Genomic DNA, 22,841 nt, shown 5'->3' on the forward strand with positions numbered 1-22,841 from the left:
CATCTGGTTGGTCTCTCTGGTGGAGGCAGACCGTACTCTAAGCTGCCCTGTAACTGTCAGGTGTGGTCTTGGACCCACCATGAAAAACAAAAGATACTTCTGTCCCAGGAAATTCCGGAGATTCAGAGGTTACGTCCCCAGGAACAAGGGACAAAGACCAGCCAAGTTTTTCATTGTACTACACGTGGGAATTTGGATCTTGTAGAAGGCAGGTCCTAATCAGATAGTAAAGTCCTAATCAGATTATATGATCTGTTGGAAAGAGGAGTGGGGGGGTGGAGGTAGTTCCTTATCATTGAGATAAGGAGAATAATGGTACCAGAATAAGGGAAGAATTCTGGGCAGACATAATAATGTATATTATTTAAAATAGTTATATTAGCTAACATTTATTAGGACTTTTACGAGGCATTGTGCTAAAAACTTTACAACCATTTTCATGTCTAATTCTCATGATGGCTTTATTAGATGGTGTTTCAGTTAGGATTCCTCCACATGCAATAATAGAATGTTCAACTAAATTTGGCTTAAATATAGGGCTTTATTTTACTTTATTTACAGTCCAGAGTAAACAGGTGATTCTAGTGTGGATTCAAGTGCTCAAAAGTATCAGGGCTCTCAGTTGGCTTCTCTCTAGTTCTGTTAGATTTCCACTCAGGTTCACTGAATGACTTCCATAGCTCCATGTCCATATCTTCATACAGCATGTTCAGTGTAGGATGAGAAGGGAGGCTACTCCTTGTGCATCTTTTAGGAAAGATGAAATCTTAACCAGAAATTCTGCTATAGACCTCTTCTCAGGAATGAAAGGAAAGGATGGCATTGTATATTCATGCTTCAGCAAGTGAAGATGCGAAAGCAAGTCTCTGATATCTTCAGCTCTTGGTGACACTGACTCTTTCTTGATAGGAAAGGCAATGGGAGAATGACTGCTTGTAGGCAACAAACATTTTTTGCTACGGGGTATAACACTATATCAGAATATTTTGCTAAAAGAAACAGGAAATCTGACCACCAATGTTTTAAACCATGAGAACATTTATTGTTAGCCTAACAAGAAGTTTCCATATTGCTTCAGCAGCCGCCTCAGCAAGGTCTTCAGGGACATGCATTCTCTTTGGCCTTATCATCTGCAATGCAGGTAATATCTCTCCTTCTGTTTATATGAATGCTGATACTCCAGGCATTATCTCATTGCACGACAGCTTCCCAATCAATAAGAAAAGAGTAGAGTAGCAAAAGGCTTTACCCTGCAGCCCTCTCTCTTATCAAGATGGAACATTTTCTTGCAGTTCCCAGTATTTTTTCCTTAGAATTCATTGGTCAGAATTAGGTTATACTAATTGGTTGATGTGATTAGTGCGGAGCAAATATTTGTTCAAATATTAACAAAGGCAAGATTCCATGGAAATGAGGGCTTTGCACATCCATGTAGTTAAAGCATAGGGTACGTGGAGATTAGAAGTAGAGTGAGGGATGCTGACTGTTTGTTCTACAGATTTCTTTCTATAATAACTGCCCAGTGTTTGCTCAGAGCCCTTCATTCACAATAGTTAGTCCTTTCTGGCCAATAATTAGCTTAGTATGATGGCTGGGTATCCATTATTTATTATGGATTGTATTAGGCAGATACAATCCTTGATCTCAATTAATTTACATTCAGGTATCAGAGATGGTGGATGTGTATATATTCTGCCATGTGCTTTGAATTAATATTCTCCCTGCATCTATGGTCTCTCCTTAGATTTATTGCATGGAAGCGTATAAGTGTTTAGAGATGCATGATCATTTTTCTTGATTATTACAAACTGAAAAACAAGTTTGATCAACAAAAATGGCATTCCAGAATGTACTGTCTTTTTTCCATACTGTTTAAAACAGTGAAAATGCAGTTGCTGGCTGGTAGCACTAATTGGCATGCTTTTCAACAATGTCTAAGCAAGAAAGCATTAATTAGACATGATTAAGAAAGTGTTCCCTTATCATTTAATCCAGCAGGTGTTGACTGCAGTTGAGGAAATAAAGGTTATACCTTGCTCAATCACTTTATTTGTAGGTAGAAACTTACAGACTTTACACATGAGATATAGAGCATTTAGTCAACAGTTGATCATGGTCTCAGTCCATAACTTAACAAGTTTGCCCAGTTTTCTGTCATCCAATGCCTAAAAGTATTATCAACTGCATCTCTTTCAACCCTTCAAATCAGTGGTGGCACCGAGGTTCATAATAAAACTAAATTAATTTAAGCTTCTACTTGTATGGCTAGTCATTGATTCTTATTAATTTTATATACCGAACTAGGAGCCCTCTCTTGGTTTCTCCTCTTACCTCTCCTACAGTTCCTTCTGATTTTATTTCCCTGGGTCTTCTTCTACCCCTTATCCACTCAAAGTAGTCATAGTACTCTCTAGCCTTCTCCCTTTCCCTGGGGGATCTTATATACGATCTTGGTTTTACTACCCTGTATAGTAGGGGGCAGGCAAGTAATGTAAATATGTGAATTGGATCCGTGCAAGGAATAGAAAATAATGGGGCCTATGGAAAACTGGAAATGACTAAAAAGATTTAAAATTATACACAGAGTGAAAAAAAGCAAAAATATTATGCCGGGCCAAATAAACAGCTTCTCATGATGAATTCAGCCTGTAGCATCTGGCTTGCTACTCCTAACTCACAAATAAATAATGTCTAGTTGACCTCTCACCAGCTCTTCAGTACCAAATAGTGAACTGACTATTGGCCATTGCATAGTCCAGTACATCTCAGAATCTACTGCATTTTATAATAACCTGAGGGAACTTTAAAAATTCTGCTATTCGGTGGGTGGGATGTGGCTTCAGAAATTTTTTTAAAGTTCTTCAGGTGTTGGAACCATTGTCAAATAGAGTTTTCTCTTCCTTTTTTCCCCCCAATCCTAAACATTTTCCTGTGATTTGAAAAATTAAATGGTGCATGATTGAAAATGAGGAGAATGTTTTAGATTTCAGATGCCTGGGTATTTTGGTGTATCATTTAGCTTTTGGTTTCCAATTTGCACTGTGGTAAAAAAAAAGTACAGTTTTATATGATATGTACTTTTAGAAATTTTAGATGTTTTGTCACGGTACCTTATGAAATTTTGGATGTTTTGTGATAAATCTTTGAAAGTTCTATTGCTACATTAAAAATGTCCATTCTCGCAGCCCCTTGGAGGGCAGTGTGGTGGTCCCACAAGAAGCTGGGGGTGGGATTGCCATATGGCCCTGCAACCCCATTGCTCAATATATTCCTGGAGGAACTGAGTGTGGGGACAGGCATCGGCATTTGCACACTGGTGTTCATGGCGGCAGTGTTTGCGATTCACAAATTGGAGGTGGACTAAGAGTACAATGACTGAGGGAAGGAAAAGGGAACTGTGGTGTCTACATACAATGGACTAGTGAGTGGCCACAGGAAGGAATGAAGTTGTGAGGCATGCAACTAGGTGAATGAATCTTAAGAGCTGGATGCTGAATGAAATGTCTGGAACAAAAAGACAAATATTATCATGCCTTTCTCATATGGACTAACTGTAATATAAAAACTTGGTGAATTGAAGCCTAGAGCATGGGCTATCAGGTTATCAGATTGGGGCCTATTGTAAAGTGTCCTGGATTGTAAACTCTTACAGCAGTTCACATATGTTCAAGAGTTGTAACTGTTATTTCTAAATACTGAGATACTGAGCTGTTTGTATATAACCTGGTTGTTCCCAGAAACTTTGGGTATTTATGTGACACTTGAGTCTCAGAGTTAAAGCTCTGAAGCCATGAAAGTCAGCACTACCCATAAAGGAACTGTTTAAAAAGTTGAAAAAGGGATCAAACTTCGACTAGAGATATGAATGAAGCCAACTCGGCAAGTGAACACACTGCCCTTCCCCCTACATGGGACATGACTCTCAAGGATGTAAATCTCTCTGGCAATGTGGGACAAAACTCCTGGGATCAGCCAGGACTAAGCATCAGGGGATTGAGAAAGCCTTCTGGACCAAAAAGGGGAAGAAAGAACTGAGACAGAAAAGTTTCAGTAGCTGAGAGATTTCAAACAGAATTAAGAGGTTATCCTGGAGGTTGTTCTTATGCAATATATAGATATCCCTTTTTAGTTTATGATTATTAGTGTGGCTGGAGGGAATTATCTGAAACTGTTGAGCTGTATTCCACTAGCCTTGATTCTTGAAGATGATTGTGTAATGATAAAGTTTTTACAATGTGACTGTGTGATTGTGAAAACCTTGTGTCTGATGGTCCTTGTAACCAGGGTATGAACAGATGAGTAAAAAATATGTATAAAAGTAAATAAATAATAGGAGGGATAAGGGGTAAATAAATTGGGTAGATTGAAATACTAGTGGTCAATGAGCAGGAGAGGTAAGGGGTATGGGATGTATGAATTTTTTGTTTTTTTTTTAAATTTTTTTTTCTGGAGTGATGTAAATGTTCAAAAAATTATCATGGTGATGAATACACAACCATGTGATGATATTGTGAGACACTAATTATATACCATGTATGGACTATATGTGTGTGAAGATTTGTTAATAAAAATATTTTTTTAAATGTACATTCTCGGGCGGGCCACAGTGGCTCACTGGCAGAGTTCTCACCTGCCAGACTGGAGACCTGGGTTCAGCTCTCAGTTCCTGCCCCATGTAAAAAAATAAAACAAAACAAATGTACATTCTCTGCTTGATGGGTGTGACAGCTAACTTTTATTTGTCAGCATAGTTAAGTTATGGTATCCAGCTATTTGATTAAACACAAACCTAGATGTTGTTGTGAAAGTATTTTGTAAACTTATGATTGACACCTTCAATCAGATGACTTTAAATAAAGGCAATTACCCTTGCTATTGTGGTTGGTCTTATAATCAACTTATAAGTGCAAGAGCTGTGGTTTCCAGAAGGAAACTGCCTTAAGACTATACCTTCTAAAGTCTTCTAAAGCCTCTGACTTTCCATAGCTTTCCTATAGATTCTGGACTCAAGAATTACCATCAGCTCTTATTGGAATTTGCAGCTTGACATGCTGACCTTTAGAACTTGGATTTGTCAGTTGCCTCATCACTGGTTATAGATATCTTTTGTTGGTTCTGTTTCTCTGCAGGATGCCGACTAATAAAATTTATTGTGTCTGATTATAATGCTTATAGTTACCTTATTTGGATCCTGCTTTTCTTTATGTTTGCTCTGACCTTTTTTGGAGATGTGTGCCAACTATACCTCTATGAATGTCAATTTGTAAATTTCTCTGTGTATTTCTAGAATTTTTGTTTAAAGTTTTTTTAAAATTGTAGAAGTTGTAGGTTTACAGAAAAAGCATGTAACAACATTCCCATACATCTTCTTATTGTTGACACTATGCATTTTTTGTAATACCTTCGTTATAATTAATTAAAGATAATTAAAATTATACTATTGAGTTTAGTCTATAATTTACATTAGATGTACTTTCCCTATATACCACCCTATTATTAACACCTTGCATTAATGTGGTATATTTGTTATAATTCATGAAAAAATATTGTTATACTTGCACTATTAACTATTATCAATCATTTACAATAAGATTCACTGTGTTACATAAGCCTATGCTTTATATTTTAATTTGTATTCTAGTGACATATAAATGACCTGAAGTTCCCCCTTTGAACCTTATTCACTTATGTAATTCAGTGCTGTTAATTACACTCGCAATATTATGCGATCATCGCCACCATCCAATTTCAAAATTTTATAAAAACTGAAATATAAATTTTGCACAAATTAAGCATTAACTCTATTCTCTACCCCAACTTAGCCCCTGGAAACATATATTCTAGAATCTAATTCTATAAGTTTGCATATTCTAATGATTTCCTATCAGTGAGACCACACACTATTTGTCCTTTTGTACCTGGCTCATTTCACTCAGCATAATGTCTTCAGTGTTCACCCAGGTCCAATTTATCTATTTTTTCCTTTTGTTGCTTGTGATCTTCCTTAACATAAGATCCTGAAGACATTTCTCTATATTTTCTTCTGAGAGTTTTATAGTCCTGGTTCTTATATTTTGGCCTTTGATCCATTTTTACTTAAATTTTGTATAGGGTATGAGGAGCGGGTCCTTTTTCATTCTTTTTCATGTCAGCTCCATATGTTGAAGAAACAATTCTTTCTGAATTGAGTGGATTTGGCAACCTTGTCAAAAATCAATTGGCTATCACTGTGAGGATCTAATTTTGAACTCTCAATTTGATTCTATTGGTTTATATGTCATCCTTGTGCCAGTGTCATGCTATTTTGACAACTGCAGCTTTGTAATAAGCTTTAAAGTCAGGAAGCATGAGTCTTCCAACTTTGTTCTTCTTTTTCAAGATATTTTTGGCTATTTGGGGCCCCTTAACCTTCCAAATAAATTTGATAATTGGCTTTTCCATGATTGCAAAGTAGGCTGTTGGAATTTTTATTGAAATTGTCTTGAATCTGTAAATCATTTTGGCTAGAATTGACATCTTGATGATTTTAGTCATCCAGTCCATGAACACCGAATGTCCTTCTATTTATTTGGATCATCACTGATTTCCTTAGGCAATGTTTTATAGTTTTCTGTGTACAAGTCTGAATTTATTCCAAGATATTAGATTATTTTACTTGCTATTGTAAATGGATTCTTTCTTGATTTCCTCCTTCAATTGCTCATAAATAGTGTATGGAAACACTATTGATGTTTGTGTGTTGATCTTTTTCCCCACCACTTTCCTGAATTCATTTATTAGATCTATTGACTTTGTTGCAGATTTTAGGAGTTTTCTCTATATACGAACATGTCATTTGCAAATAGTGAAAGTTTTATATCTTCCTTTCCAATTTGGATACCTTTTACGTATTTTCCTTGCCTAACTTCTGGCTGAAACTTCCAGCACAATGTTGTGTGACAGCGGTGACAGTGGGCATCCTTGTCTTGTGGGAGATCTTAGCGGGAACACTCTCCTTCTTTCACCATTGAGTGTGATGTTACCTGTGGGTTTTTCACATGCACACATTATCATTTGAGGAAGTTTCCTTCTATTTCTATTTTTCAAAGTGTTTTTTATCAAAAAAGAATGCTGGATTTTGTCCTTTTCTGCATCAATTGAGATTATCATGTGTTTTTTCCCTTCATTTTGTTAGTATGGGGTATTAAATTAATTGATATTCTTATGTTGAACCACTCTTGGATGTCTGAGATAAAACCCACTTCATCATGGCATATAGCTTGTGCAGTGTGCTATTGGATTCAATTTTGTTTGAGGTCTTTTGCACTGATATTCACAGGAGAAATTGGTCTTTAATTTTCTTTTCTTATACTATTGTTGTCTGGCTTTGGTATTAGGGCAATGTTGGTCTCTTAGAATGAGTGAAGTAATTTTCCCTCCTGCTTAATTTTGTGGAAGAGTTTAAACAGGATTGGTATTAATGCTTCTCATATTATTGGTAGAGTTCACCTCTGAAGCCATCTGGTCCTGGGCTTTTCTTTGTTGTGATATTTTTAATAGGTGATTCCATCTCTTTACTTGCAACTGATCTGTTGAGAACTTCCATTTTTTCTAAAACTTGTAGGTTGTTTGCATGCCTCTAGGAATTTGTCCATTTCATCTGGGTTGTCTAAGTTGTTGGCATACAGTTGCTCATAGTATCCTCTTATGATCCTTTTCAATTCTGTAGGGTCAGTAGTAATATCACTCCTTTTGCTTCTGATCTTATTTATTTGTGTTTTCTTTATTTTTTCTTTGTCAGTCTAGCACAGGGTTTGTCAATTTTATTGACCTTCCAAAGACCAACATTTGGTTTTGTTAATGCTCTCCATTTTTTTAAAATTCTCAATTATTTCTGCTCTAATTTTGTTGTATTTTTTCCTTTTGCTTGCTTTGGGATTAGTTTGCTCTTCTGTTTCTAGTTCCTCCAGGTATATAGCTAGGTCTTTAATTTTAGCTCTTCTTTTTAATGTAAGCTTTTAGGGCTAAGTGTTTTCCTCTCAGCACTGCCTGTGCTGCATACTTCAAGTTTTGATATGTTGTGTTCTCATTTTTCTTTATCTAAAAATATTTACTTATTTCCATTGCAATTCCTCCTTTGACCTACTGATAGCTTAAGAGTGTGTTATTTTAACTTCCATATATTTGTGATTTTCCAGTTATCTGCCTGTTAGTGATTTGCAACTTCATTCCATTATGGTCAGAGAAGATGCTTTGTATAATTTCAATCTCTTTAAGTTTACTGAGACGTCTTTTGTGACTCAACATGTGATCTATCCTGGAAAATGATCCATGAGCACTTGAGAAGAATGTATCTACTGTTGTTTTGGGATACGATGTTCCATGTATGTCTGCTAGGTCTAGTTCATTTATCATATTATTTAAGTTCTCTGTTTCCTTATTGTTCTTCTGTCTAAATGTTTATTTATTGATGAGAGTGAATCTTTACAGTAGCTTCTGTTTAACTGTTCAGATTTTCTCAGCTCTACTTCATCGGACTCTTGTTTTCAATGTTCAGTACAGTTTTTAAGATTATACTTTTTGTGCAGTTGTTTCACCTCCAGAAGAAAGCTTCCTTTCCTCTGTTCCTTCACCAGGAATCTTGATCTGTTTCATTTGTTTTTGTGTAGAATTTTCTCCCCAGATCCTGTGATTTGTTTAAATTCTCTCCCTTATTCAGTGCCCATTTTTCCCTGCACTTTTCAGTTCTGGGACTTATCCAGTCTTACAGCAGTTCAGTACTCCCCTTCCCATCCTCTTTTTCTCTGTGAGGCTTTTCTTCCCTGTTAGTGTATACTGTCCTGGAGAATGAGAAGGGGTCAGTACAAAGAGGTGGGGCAATCTGGAAAAGTCCATTCTGTGTTTAAGTGCTCCAGCCAACAGAAACTGGATTGAGTGCCCACATCTCTTGCCAACTGTTCTGCCATTCTCCCCCTGACCTAACCCAAGGGCACTTTTGTATGTAGCACTCAGCACAACTCAGCTGCTTGTGTTCTTCCTGGGTCTCTGTGGACTTGGCTTCCTGTGCCTGGATATTGTTGGGTTCTAACTTGCTGCTATGAGTGTCTCTACACTCCACATCTATGGCTGGAGGGACCTGAGCCATGCTGCTTCTGCTTGATTCCCAAGCATGGGACCGAATGAGGAGGAGGTATATGAAGTGGAGGGTCTGTGTCAGAAACTTCCTACCTGTTCTTGGAGATTTTTTTTTCATTTTTTGATTCAGCATTTGTGGAGTTCTTCTCCAGTCTCTATCATCCTCCAGTTCTAATCATGTGATATTTGTCTTTTTATTAGCTGATACTGAGGGTAGTTTATTTCAGGGGATATCTTATATCGCCAAGTTGATGACATCACTCTCCTTGTTATACTTTGGTGCTAGGTTTTTTGGGTGCATAAAAGTAGGTAACTATTTGTATATTTTCTTTTGGTGAATTGTTTCCCCTGTCATTTTGTAATAATTTCCAGACTTTGAATTTTTTTTTACCACAGATGCTTTTTAAAAATATATAAATATATATAACATTTTATATACAAAATATCTCTTTATTTTCAATCTCTCTGGGCCATTTTGTTTTACCTATCATCTTTTGTTATCAATTTATAGTAGTTTTGATCCAATGTAAGAATCTCTGTCTTTATGGTAGAATATAACCCATTAATATTTTTTATGATTATTGATATTTCTGAATTTATTCCTACCATGTTTTTTTAAATTTTTAAATTTTTAAATTTTCTTTAAGATGCATGTCTGGGAATTGAACCTGGGTCTCCTGCATGGAAGGCAAGCATTCTGCCACTGAATCACCATGCATACCCTACCATCTTTTTTGAGATATCTATTTGTTATGCTTACTTTGCTAATTCTTCTTCTCCTCTTCTTAAAGTTTTTTCTTCCCAGTGGTTAAACTTAAATTTCTAACAAATCTATTTGAAATTTCACATTCTGTCTATTTATAAAAGAAACACTTCAGATTAGATTATTTATACATTTTTATATCACCCCTTTATATTCTTGAATCATGACTTACTTTTCCTTGTGTTTAGTTTTCATTTTGATGTAGCACAATATTGAGTAAATTATCAAGGAATTTTTCAGAAGAGTTCATATATGACAAATTGAAGATCTATTTTAAAATTTTCCTAATTCTTGAGTTTTGCTAGGTGCAGTATTTTACATTCTTAATAATTGTTAATTAGAACTTTTGGTAGCATACTTTAATTTTCTTTATAGTGTCTTTTAAGAAAACTTAAGTCAATTTTTTTAAAAGAAAAGTTTGTTTTCTCTCTATATAGTATGGTAGAATTTTCTTTTTATCCTTGAAATTCAGAAATTTCACCAGAGTATGTCTAGGTAAATTTCTTTCATTTAATCAGTTAACTTTTTTTGTTTAAAGCCTTTAATCTTTATTTAGATCAAAGAAATTTTCTTTCATACTTTATTTTTTTTCTCTCCATTTTCTCTGTCATCTTCTAGAACCCTTATTAGTTTAATTATAGACTTTCTAGACATAATTCCATAAGTTTAGCATTTTCTGACATATTTTCAACTTTGTGTCCTGTTACATTGTGTTTGAAGATTATCCCTGTGCTTGCCTTTTCAACTTCAAATAGTTTATCTTCGGCTTAGATATTTCTGCCATTTATTCTATCTTTTGCGCTCTTAACTTTGGAAATATGATATATAATATCCAATAGCTCTTACTGCTTCTTTTTCATGGCAATCTCTTCTCCTTTTCTTCCATTTTCTTCTTCTCCTTCTTTTCCTCCTCCAACTCTTCCTCATTTTTCTTCTTTGTAATATTCATAAATATCAGAAGATGTTTACTATACTTAATGAATATTTTATTTCTGAATTGATTATGTTTTCTCAGAAGTTACCTTTTCTTTTCATGGGGTTTGGTGTCATGTTGTTTTCCCTCAAATATTTGGTGATTCTTGGTTGTTTACTTGCTGATTGTACTAGCAAGTAAATGATGAATCTTTCTTGATTCTAAATGAGAATCCTATTCTTCTGGAAATGAAAATAGATTTTGGTGAGTTTTAGGGATAGGAAAATTATTGCAGCATAGACAGAATTGCTTCAGAGCAGAGGACATAAACTACCCACAATTAAAAAATTGGATCATATGAAACGAGGGGCTTTCATTTTTTTCTTGAGAATTGGAAAGATCTAACAAATCTGAGGTTATAGGCCTACATAGCTACATAGCTAAGTAGAGCCTATCCTTTAGATGTGGCATTTGAGCCTCAGCTTGTCACAGTCTCTACCAGTCCCTATTATTTTTCACCCTACCTACATCACTCATATTCATATCTGTCCTGTCCCTTTGACATGTGAGCTTTTAATAGATGCATTACAGTGTGAACATAACAAGTTATTGAAGGCAGTGACAGTTGTCAGTTACCTGGACATTTGACCTCTCCTCTAGCACTAGGCCCACTTTGTAAGTCTCCTAAGTCAGAACTTCCACTTTTATATGGAAAGTTGCACTAATGGTTTATTTGATGGTCAATCTCTGGAGTCTCTTTCTCCAAAGCAGTGAACTAGTTTTTCTATAGGCTATTCATTAATATGATTAGTCATACAGTTCTTTTCTTGGTCACTATTCCTTTGGTTTGGAGGTAATTCTAGGATTCTCTTGGGAATATCTATTCTTTTGGGAATTATTCTCTTCCCTATAGGAATGATCACAATAAAACACTAATAGACAGTAAAGATATTACCTATCACTATTTAAGGACTGACTATTTGTGAAGCACAATGCATGTAATTACTAACACATTTAATCCTAAAAACTCCCCATTTGAATTAAATATTATAGTCATACATTTGATAGATAAGATATAGGAAGGAAAAAGTGTGAAGAACTTGCTTGAAACAATCAGCTAAGTGGAAGAGGTAGAATTTGAACCCAGGTATTCTGATACAAGCACTTGGGCCCTCAACTTCTACAGCAAGCTGCCTTCTTATGTAAGATTGCTGCTTCCTTTGGATTTTGCTGTATTTGCAATAAAGATTTCAGAAATTACTCACTCTTTTCATCTGCTGATGGTGTCGTCTCTAGTTTTTGTGAACAGCAGCTTACTTTTGTGGGGGGAAGTAGTTCTGGGGGAGGGTCTTGCTTGCTGTAATTATATGAACTGATTTGATTATTCATTCACATGTCTCACTTTGTAACTAAACAATACTCCTTGATAGTGGGGACTTTGTCTTTTCATCTGTAGATCCTTTATCTCAGCACAGTGCCTGGCTGATTTAATAGGCATTCAATCCATGTGTGATTTTAAAATTATTATCTTGGTTTCTTCCTTTATCCTTTTAAATGGCCATGTGTAATGTTATATATTGTTAAAGTAAATCTATTTAGACTATTTATATCAAAGCAGGTCGCTGAAATTTTTCATATTTTTTTTTTTACCTTATATGAATTTTTTATCTTCAATACTTTCATTTTGGTTGTTGTTAAAGCATCCATTGAGGTATTCAATCATTTATTTATTTATTTATTCTGTCTAACAAAAATGTATTGATCACCTGTTATGCACAAAGCAACTACTAGTGTTGACCCTATTACAAAGCAGCTTACAATTTAATGATGGAGAGGAGGAGACCTCTGCACAAATGATTTTGATATACCCTGAAATGCACAAAAAGAGAACAGGTAAGAAGTTCTGGGAGATTTGGAGGGAAGGCTAGTGGAAAGGCACTGAGAATCTAACATTTATTGGAGGGCACTTGAAAGATAAGAATTTGAGCATGTGATGAACCTAAGTTCATTGATTTATTGTAAAGGAATATATATATATATATTGATTTATTGTAAAGGAAATATGTATATAATATGTCTAAATATTTATATGAGTCTTTTTTCTTTTTATTTTAAAACTGATCATCTATTCAAGAAAATATCATTGACGCATATGCAGGGTGAATTAACGTTACCTTTTTAAAGCACTCGAAAAAGCATTAGATTATTTTTAAACACTAGACGGGAACTCCTTCCCAGTGAGATTGTCCAGTATTTCATGACGACTCTGGTCAGCTTTTAAATGTACTTTAAAAGATAGAAAGCCTGAAAAATAAAAACCTTAAGTTTTAGAACTTTTCAGTATCTGATTCAGCCACTTTTGATAAAGTATGAGTGTGATTAAAAATATCATAGGTAAAATTGGACACACAGCCTCAATACTATCATTCCTAAATTTTCCATGTGTCATAGATAGCTTGATTAAACAAAAACACTTGCTAGAACTATATGAAAGACATTCAGCACAGTTTATCTTGGATTTTTAGTCATATGCTTTGGTTTAGTACTTTAAAACTGTTTTCAGTGTGAGACTGAACAGAAGTTTGATTCTTCAGAAGAGCTGTCCAGAAGAGCAAATCATTGAATGTTGTTCTCTCAATTGTCAACCATGGGATAGACCAATTAAAAAAAAAAAAAAACATGAGAAGAAATTTGTGCTATTTCATAGCTATATTTCTCTGGGTATGGTAGCTTATTTCTTCCATCTGTTTAAAGAAAATAACAGGATAATGACGAATGTATGTCTAAAGATTTAGTTGGGGGGTGTTCAAGTTTGCTAGCTGCCAGAATGCAATATACCAGAAACAGAGTGGCTTTTAAAAAGGGGAATTTAGTAAGTTGCTAGTTTACAGTTCTAATGCTGAGAAAATGTCCCAATTAAAACAACTCTATAGAAATGTCCAATCAAAGGCATCCAGGAAAAGAACTTCGTTCAAGAAGGCCGATGAAGTTCAGGGTTTCTCTTTCAAGTGGAATGGCACATGACAAGCACAGTTAGAGTTTCTTTCTCATCTGGAAGGGCACATGGTGAACACAGCGTCATCTGCTAGCTTCTTCTCTCCTGGCTTCTGGTTTTATGAAGCTCCCCCGGAGGCGTTTTTCTTCTTCATCTCCAAATGTAGCTGGCTCGTGGATTCTCTGCTTTGTGGTGCTGCGACATTCTCTGCTCCCGCTGAATCTCTCATTCTCCAAATCCTTTCCCCTTTTATAGGACTCCAATAAACCAATCAAGACCCACCCAAATAGGTGGAGACATGTCATCACCTAATCCATTTAATAACCACTCTTGACTAAATCACATCATCCAGGGAGATGATCTGATTACAGTTTCAAACATACAGTATTGGATTGGGATTATTCTTCCTTTATGAAATGGGATTTTGATTAAAACATGATTTTTCTAAGGGGCATACTTCCTTTTAAACCAGCACGGGAGTAAATTTATTTCTCTGGGTATGGTAGCTTATTTCTTCCATCTGTTTAAAGAAAATAACAGGATAATGATGAATGTATGTCTAAAGATTTAGTTGGGGGGTGTTCTAGTTTGCTAGTTGTCAGAATGGGGTTGGATAGTCCTGTTGGTTCAACTGGCATTTAATTTGTTTGGAAATTTATTTTAATCAATTTTGAAGAACTGCAAGTGGAGGGAGCATGTCCATTTCCTTTAAAAAAGTATAAAACAGTTCTATTGAGCATCTTTGAAAAGACAGCTAATTGTCTCCTCTCAAGGATTAACTAATTCACTACTGCAACTGTTTTTTGTTTTTTTTTTTTTTCAGTTTAATGCAGTTAATACCTCAGTATGTTTCCTAAACACCAAGGCAACTGATATTTTCTGTTTTGTTTTTTTTTTAACTTCAAATCTATTGCTTCCTCCTGTAACAAACTATTGATAGTTTTATTAAAATGAATCTAAAATTCTTGCTTTCTTAATGCTCTTTAATGAAATTTTTCATTTCATTTACAATATCAGATATGTTATGAAAGAATTTTATAAACGTAGACTTTCAATCACTTCTAGAGAGTGTAATTAGAAGTACTGTTAATATAATTAGTTTGAAAATTTTCCCTCTTGACATTGGTGTAGCTGGTCTTTGAATATATTTATTCAAAAGAGGCATTCTCCAGGATTGTAGTTCATTCCTTTTTTATAGCAAGCCCTGTGGCTGCATCATCCCTGTGGTCCATTAATCTCTTATTGCATTACCCTGAAATTGTGTTGGTTATAAGTAATCATAAACTGTCAGCTTTGAAAAGCTAACATTTATTAGCTTCACAAGCGTGAAAAAACTAGTGATAAGTGAGGTTGTTAAAAAGTCAAATTAAATGTTAATTGATGCAAGGGCACAAAGCAGTAAGGCACTTAAGAGTTTAGACTCCAGCACTACATTTATCAGACTTGACAAATTATCCTGAAGAATTTCCATAGGTATCTGCCTTTATATTTTTCTCCACCCCCATTTTCCATGTAAGTATGTCAGTATTCAAAAGTAGTTAAAATACTGCTCCCTCCAAATGTTTGCGTAATCTTATGTGAAGCCACAGGCAAGATTCCGATTCCATTGTGTATATTTACAGTGTATAACTTTAAGCAGTGTGGTGATCTAAGGAACGTATCAAAGAACAGAGTATCCTAGAAATTTGCATGAGGAGAAAAGAACATACACATGCTTGGGGAATTAAAGAGAAGATTCTTTCTTAATCATCTCATACATTTAAATTACCCAAATTTGCATAAATGCTGAAGTGTGAATTGTTTTCTTTAAAAAAAAAATCCAATTCCTTTCAGACCATTGCTAATTATTCTTGGCTGATGTGGTAAAGTTAAAGACACAAAGTCACTGATACTCCTCGGCTGTTTTCCCCAGAATGCTGACACAAGATGTAGGTTTGCTTCAATTCTCCAGCTGATACACGAGGCAGAAGTAGGTTGAAATATTGTGACTCAAATAGCTTCATTTTGTGGGATTTTCAGTTGCTAGTGACTAGAAAAAATGGAAAAGCATTCTGGCTGACTACTGGCATCCTGCTTTCATAAACAAGGCTACCTAATTATAAATGTGTTTTTGCTAGACTTTCTTATTAATAAAACTATTACAGAGAGGGTTCCAAGATATGCATTTTGGATTCTTCTTGGTATTTTTTAATGTGCCAATTTTTCGTAAATGATCTACTTGTGAAGTAATGGCAAATATGTTAAAAATAAAGGATCTGGGATTTTTGGACTACATTTAGATCACTCTAACTATTGATTTTTGGCTCATTTTGTCTATCCAATTTCCAGTGGTCACAAATAGAAATTCTTTGTACACATTATGTTTCAGAGCAGGCTGAACAGAGAATTATGACCTGAGACTGAAACCTATTTACAGAATTTATAAGAGTTAAGGATTTTTCTTAACTCCTTGGTAGATTTTGACAGCTTAGTGTTGACATGTCATTTGAACAGTCTTATCTTCCTGGTAGGGTCTTCTTTCTTCTCCATTAAAAATTTATTTGAACTCATGCTTTCCCCAAAGTAGAAGAACTTTAATGGGGCATCGTCTTTCCCAGAGAAGTTTGAGAGGCTTCGAGCTACTAAGGACCAGCTGTTTGTCATTGAATGCACACATTGAGAAATTAAGTTGAATTCATTGGATATCAAGTGCTGGCCTCGTGCTTTACTAGGCAGCCTGCAGAAAGAAATCTTTGTGTGTGTGCATGTGTATGTGTGTGTGTGTGTATGAAACACAGAAGAAGGTCACCATGTATGCATTACTCAGTTTACCTAGGTCAAAGGGGCATGACTGAGAAGAGTGTAAGGAGGAAACCCTGTTCTTCTCAGCCCTGGCTTGTGGCCTTACCACTGCCCCATAAGGGCACTGTATTAATTAGGATGCTGCTAGCTGTTGCAACAAGGATTTTCTAAATCATCAGTGCACTAACAGAATAAATGTTTATTTCTATCTTATAAAACCTTTCAATTGATATTTCCGCTCAGCAAGTGCTTTACCTCCGTGTCATGATTTTTGGGACTGAGGGTCCTTGTATCTTGTGATTCCAGCACTTTCACCAAATGGTTTTTGAGATTGCTCTGATTGTCTACCTCCAGTCCAGAGTTGGGGGAAGAGAGCACAAAATATCACAGGTAGGAGGCACCCATCAGTTCTGCTTTCATTTCGTTGGCTAGAACTCAGTCATGTGGTCACACCCAGGATCAGGTGATGCTGGGATATTCAGTTAGCTGTGAGTCCAGGAATGAGAAGACATGGGTCTGACAAATAGCTGGCTAGTTTCTGCTACCCTCTGCTCTTCTCTCTCTCTTTCTATTTATTTCTGTCTGTATTTATCTCTGTCATCTCTGTCAATGTCTCTGTCTTTATTTATACTCTATCCATTTATCTGTATCCACATCTACAGCCATATCCATATCTCTATCTATACCAGCTGTATCTACATCTATGTCATCTGTATTGATATCAATATCTATAGAGATAATTATTATTGCTTCACAGTCTTATCTTTCAGGAGTAATTATGTCCTGGAGCAAGCAGCTGTGCTACTTTTGTTTTGTTTCAATATCATTTATTTATTTAGCTTTTCTGTCTTATTATGTTTTGTTTTTGTCTCAATATCATTTAACATAAGAACTGGAAAATATGCCTGGTCTTGTATTATATAATATGGGGATAAGAAATTATTTTGGTTTCAACGATTTCAGTTCTCAGAATGCACAAAGACACACACAAACTCACATGCACATACGCAGAGATATACGAATGAATATACATACACACATTCTCACACTGAGAAGGTGCTTACATCTCACAAAAGAAATAACCTAATGAAGCATCTGGCTCTGAGTCTAGGATCTCTTTGTGGCATAGCTTTCCCTTTATATGATCCAGATGTGGCTTTTTGTGGTCTGGTGGTCTGTAAACTAAAATACAAACCATTCCACTTCGCCAGCCCCACCCCCCCAACTCCTAGTACAGATATCCATGTCTTCCACACATGCCCCATATACAGTGGAAAGCAGAGACAAGGTAATTGCACTGTCTCCCATAGCCAAAATGGAATACTGAAAATGACACAGTTGTCTCTGGTCTACAACATTGACAAATTCCAGTATCAAGCTTAGTGAAGATCCTCTATGTGGTACATAGAGGATGTTTATTTATTAAATTCCTATTATGTTTTTGTTCTAGTTTGCTAGCTGCTGGGATGCAATATACCAGAAATGAAATGGCTTTAAAAAAGGGGAATATAATCAGTTGCTAGTTTACAGTTTCAAGGCCGAGAAAATGTCCCAATTAAAATAAGTCTATAGAAATGTCCAATCTAAAGCATCCAGGGAAAGACAACTTGGCTCAAGAAGGCCAATGAAGTCCAGGGTTCTTCTCTCAGCTGGACAGGTACATGGCAAACATGGCATCATCTGCTAGCTTTCTCTCCTGGCTTCCTGTTTCATGAAGCTCACCACGAGACATTTTCCTTCTTCATCCCCAAAAGTCGCTGGCTGGTGGACTCTGCTCCTTGTGGCTATGTCATTCTACTCTGCTGTCTCTGAATCTCCTTTATTGTCCAAAATGTTTCCTCTTTTACAGGACTCCAGAAACTTATCAAGATCCACCCAAATGGATGGAGACATGTCGTTACCTAATTCAGCTTAACAACCACTCTTGATTAAATCACATCTCCAGGGAGATGATCTGATTACAGTTTCAAACATACAGTATTGAATGGGATTATTCTGCCTTTATGAAATAGGATTTAGATTAAAACATGGCTTTTCTAGGGGACATACATCCTTTCAAACCAGCACAGTTTTCCAGAAGGAACTCCTTTGTCTAGTGTATTCCATAGCTGTTGATTCCATCTGATGGGAGATTTCTCCTTGTCCATTATATACCAGAAATGGAAATTGGAGAGTATTTCTTTGTTGGGTGCTACTTAACTTTCACAACCATTATATGCTGGTGCAATTTTACTGTTGCCAAAGGGTGTGGGTGTTTTAAGACTTGAAGAACTCAAAGAATTTTAAAATCCAGGTTCAGAGTTTCATTGACAATGCAATTATCTTAAGAATTTAGTGAGCTTCTTATCTATTTATTTTTGGTCTGTTCTAATGCCAAAAACCATTCTCAAAGTTCTACCCTGGACATAGTCCACTGGTATGTTTTATTTCTTTTACTTCATTGCTCTTGAAAACTGAAAGCCGACATAATTTATTTTGCCAGTAAAATATATTATTGAGACCAAACATACTTTCCTCTCTCTATGTTAAAAAATATTGAGAAAACAAAAATTACTTAGTGCTTGTTCCAGCACATTTTTGTTCCTGAAATATTACACTGTGAAACCATCCAGCCACTTTTCACGGTTTGCTTGTCAAGACCCTTACCTTGGTGCACCTACCAATCCAAATCTTTGAAAAATTTCAAATGCATTTTATTTAGCTAACCTGCAGGTTTTAGTTATGTCGTGGTCTTTCTTGGTTTACCGTTAGGACTTATTAGAGCTTTTACAGCCAGGAAACTAAATTACAATGGTACTAAAAAATTTGCTTGGTTTTGTTCTCTATTTTTCCAGTGATAAGGCACCCATTTTGCTGGACTCTCATTTAAGAGATTTTTAAGGCCTTGCCACTTATTGAGAAACTTCACAGTCCATAACACCTCCCAATCTTTGAGAAAGAGAGAAAGAACAAATGAAATTCTGAAATGAAAATTTTCAAAATTCTCAGAATCTTTTGTACTTGCATGGCCCAAGTTACTGCCGTTGTCTTTAATGATAATGACATGACTCTTTTTCAGGTTCATAGACTCTCTTATTAGGGGTTAGAATTAACTGATTCATGAATTCAGGAATATTGCCTTTGATCCTACTGGAAGCAGATATGGCCAAATACTACCAAGGCCTTATATGGCATATTGAGGCTTATCATCACCAAGTACAGGGAGCTTTTCTTCAACATCTCCTGAATAAGCCTTGTATAGTGGAAATGTAGTCTTCTGGAAGAGACTTTAAAGATGGACAGCCCTCAAATCCTTATTAAATGGACATTATATAATCACTGTTAAACATCAGCATCATAGTAAAACTTTGAGTAAAACTTGATCCTTGATTTATATGTACCAATTTAAGAAAAACAAATCATTCTTAGTACACTGGAAGACTTTTCTTGACCAAAGAACTTAAGTTGTTGATTCTTAGCAATCTTCCAGAAGCACTAAATTGTACTGCTTCTACCCAAGGCATTTGGATCAAGTTGACAACTGCATGAAATAAACAACTTCTGCTCAAGACCTACAGAATAAGATCCAGCTGGCTGAAGCTACAGGTTACTATGCTTTAATCTGCATGCTCTTGTTCTTTATTTTTCTCAACTGTTTTATATGCTCTCTGCTGCTTTAAGGTTCTAGATTACTAGCATATAATTGTTACCCTTTAATTATGATATACATAAAGCCCATGTCCTTAATACAAGTCTTTGCATCCCTAACCACTCCTTAGTATGACTTTAGTGGCTGGTTGTAATTTTTTTGTAATTTGGCTTAACGATAAAATCAGAACAACCAAGTCCTATTAGCTAGTATCTTGGTTGATTGCATTCAACTAGAAAGCAACTTTTTAAATCACAAACACTGTAACAGCCCAGACAGCCAAAAGTCTAAAATTCTTATGAGATCAATTTAGGATGGGAGGGTTATGTCTTTATTGAAACAACATCCAGAGACCTTTCATACTAGGTCTTTGCAACAAAACTTTCACAGAAATAGAATTTGGGATATGACTAAGACAAATGTGGCAAGCAAGTGGAAACTGCCTTATTTTAACACAGCTGCAATGAAGATTTACTATTTAAACAATGTCATGCTCTTTTACTGTAGGTTTAATTGATGATTTCTCTAATTTAAATCTCACCATTTAGCTCAATTTGCTATTACTGAGTGGCACTAAAAGTATACAAAATAATTAGATAAATCACAAGGATATTTTGGATTAAACCAGAACACTGAGTGGCTCTCAATGACTGGTATTGGTTATGTGCAGACAAAGCCCCTTGGCTACAACATGCAAACTGGAGAGTTTCTTTTTATTTCAGTAATCTAAAACCTATCTCCATGGATATATATGATGTCACCCAAAGTCTATTTCAACACACAATTTTTCCTTCTCAAGTGAAACAAAAGAAAACAAAAAACCAAGAAAATATCTTTATATAATTTAGTTTAAGAAGAAGGAAAATTGGATCTCAATTTGAGACCCTTGACAACTATGAGGGAATTTTGGACTTATCTCTTCTGTCCTTAAGTCTCCTTATTTCTTTCTTTACAGTGCCCATAGAGTGGGGGAATATTCCAGATGCTCTGCTTATATATTGACAGATTTTGACAATGCTACTAAGATTCCCTTGCTAAGAAGGTCATGAGGGAGATCTGGTGTGGGAGTTCAAAATACAGCAGCTCTGGATATAATATTGTTTTCTTTACCCCATAGGCTTTTCCAGGACCTTTATTATTTCTGAAAGCATCTGACAAACAATTAAAAAAATTATGTTCTACAGTCTCTTCATATTAGGAATTGGATCTGTTCTCTTCCACTTGAGCACTCTTTATTCTTGGCTTACAAATGGACAAAAAATTATTATTTTCATTTTTCTACATATTTGCCTGTGTTGCAGTGCTCAAATGGGTTAGCTCCATAGTCTTAAATGCTGTTGTACAGTAACTTTTCTGTCAAATGATCCAATGAATGAGCATCTAAAAAAGAAACTCAATACATGATCATGTCTCATCAAGTGGCAATGCGGATTTGGTTTGATCATGAACACAGATGATAAATGGCCTACCTCCATTTTAGGCTGAAGAATGACAAAAATTTGGGTTTGAGAACTGCAGTCAGTATAATTTCCTATTTCTGTGTTAAATAATACTGAGATCTTACTTTCTAATGCTTCTGATTATAATTTCATGCCTCTAAATTAAACATTGATTAGATTGGTCGTGTATTACTGGCCTTATTTAAATAGTACAGATACCAAGGAAAAATAGTAGGTTGCTTACCCCAGAAAATACCTTTTCCTGTAATATTAGACTATGGATGAGCTAATATGCTCATAAAGATTAACAACTTGCTTATCAGGGCTGCTTCAAGGACATTGCCTCATTGTTCCACAAATTATTATTGTGTCATAATCTGTTCATTCCCAAATAGATCCCTGCCTTGCAAAACTTGCTTGAAAATCACTCAGTTTAGACCCTAAATCCTTATTATATCCTTCCCTAATTTCTAGCTTTTGAGATACTAAAAGTGAAAACTTTTTTTTTTATTGCTGTAAGTTCAATAAACTCTCTTTGCTTGGTCTTTTTTTTTGTATATTGTATGGCAGGGCCACATTTCATTGTTTTTCTATGTAGAGTATCCTGTTATTGCAGCACCATTTGTTGAATGTTTTTGTTTGTTTGTTTTTTGGGAAGTGCATGGACTGGGACTCAGTCTCAGGTCTCCTGCATGGCAGGTGAGAATTCTACCCCTGACCTACCCCTGCACCCCCTCTTTGTTTGATCTTGATCAATGTGTTTTCCTGATGGTCTTTGTGAAGGGGCTTCAATACCTACTGCCTCAATTTCTCAATTTAATAGAACTATTTTTAGGCCATCTGAAACACAACTGGCTTGCATGTGAAGGAATACTCTCAATCTGATTGCTTCTGACTGCCACTTTGTTTCACTGAGCAGTCTTAATGAACTTTTGTCCTTCAAAATCATCTTCAGTCTTGTATCCTTTTATTTGAGATCTAAAGTCAGTTGGGTTTTCTAGTTTTCCAAATCTAGGCTTTAAATTTGTGGAGTATCAGTTTCGCTTCATTTTTCTTCCAAAACATCTCATTCTTTCCTCAGGCACCTCTTTATTAGCATGTCTTGCAAAAAGCAGAAAATAAAAGGCAATACACAATCTACCATTTTCCAAGCACTCTTCCTAGACCTACAGACTCAGTAGCGAAAGACTGAATATACAGATGGACCA

At 35.6% G+C, this 22,841-nt stretch overlaps 1 long non-coding RNA gene across 1 annotated transcript; it reads right to left on the bottom strand.

Annotated features, from left to right (window-relative positions):
- Positions 1-580: 580 nt before the first annotated feature.
- Positions 581-21,958, bottom strand: LOC143682463 (uncharacterized). The gene is made up of 3 exons (XR_013175142.1): positions 21,878-21,958; positions 10,900-11,032; positions 581-901 (listed from the first exon to the last, which is right to left on the bottom strand). It is a non-coding gene; the product is annotated as an uncharacterized LOC143682463 (long non-coding RNA).
- Between the last annotated feature and the right edge of the window lie 883 nt (positions 21,959-22,841).

The sequence above is a fragment of the Tamandua tetradactyla genome, chromosome 5 (assembly GCF_023851605.1).
Source record: "Tamandua tetradactyla isolate mTamTet1 chromosome 5, mTamTet1.pri, whole genome shotgun sequence".
Classification (NCBI taxonomy): Eukaryota; Metazoa; Chordata; class Mammalia; order Pilosa; family Myrmecophagidae; genus Tamandua; species Tamandua tetradactyla.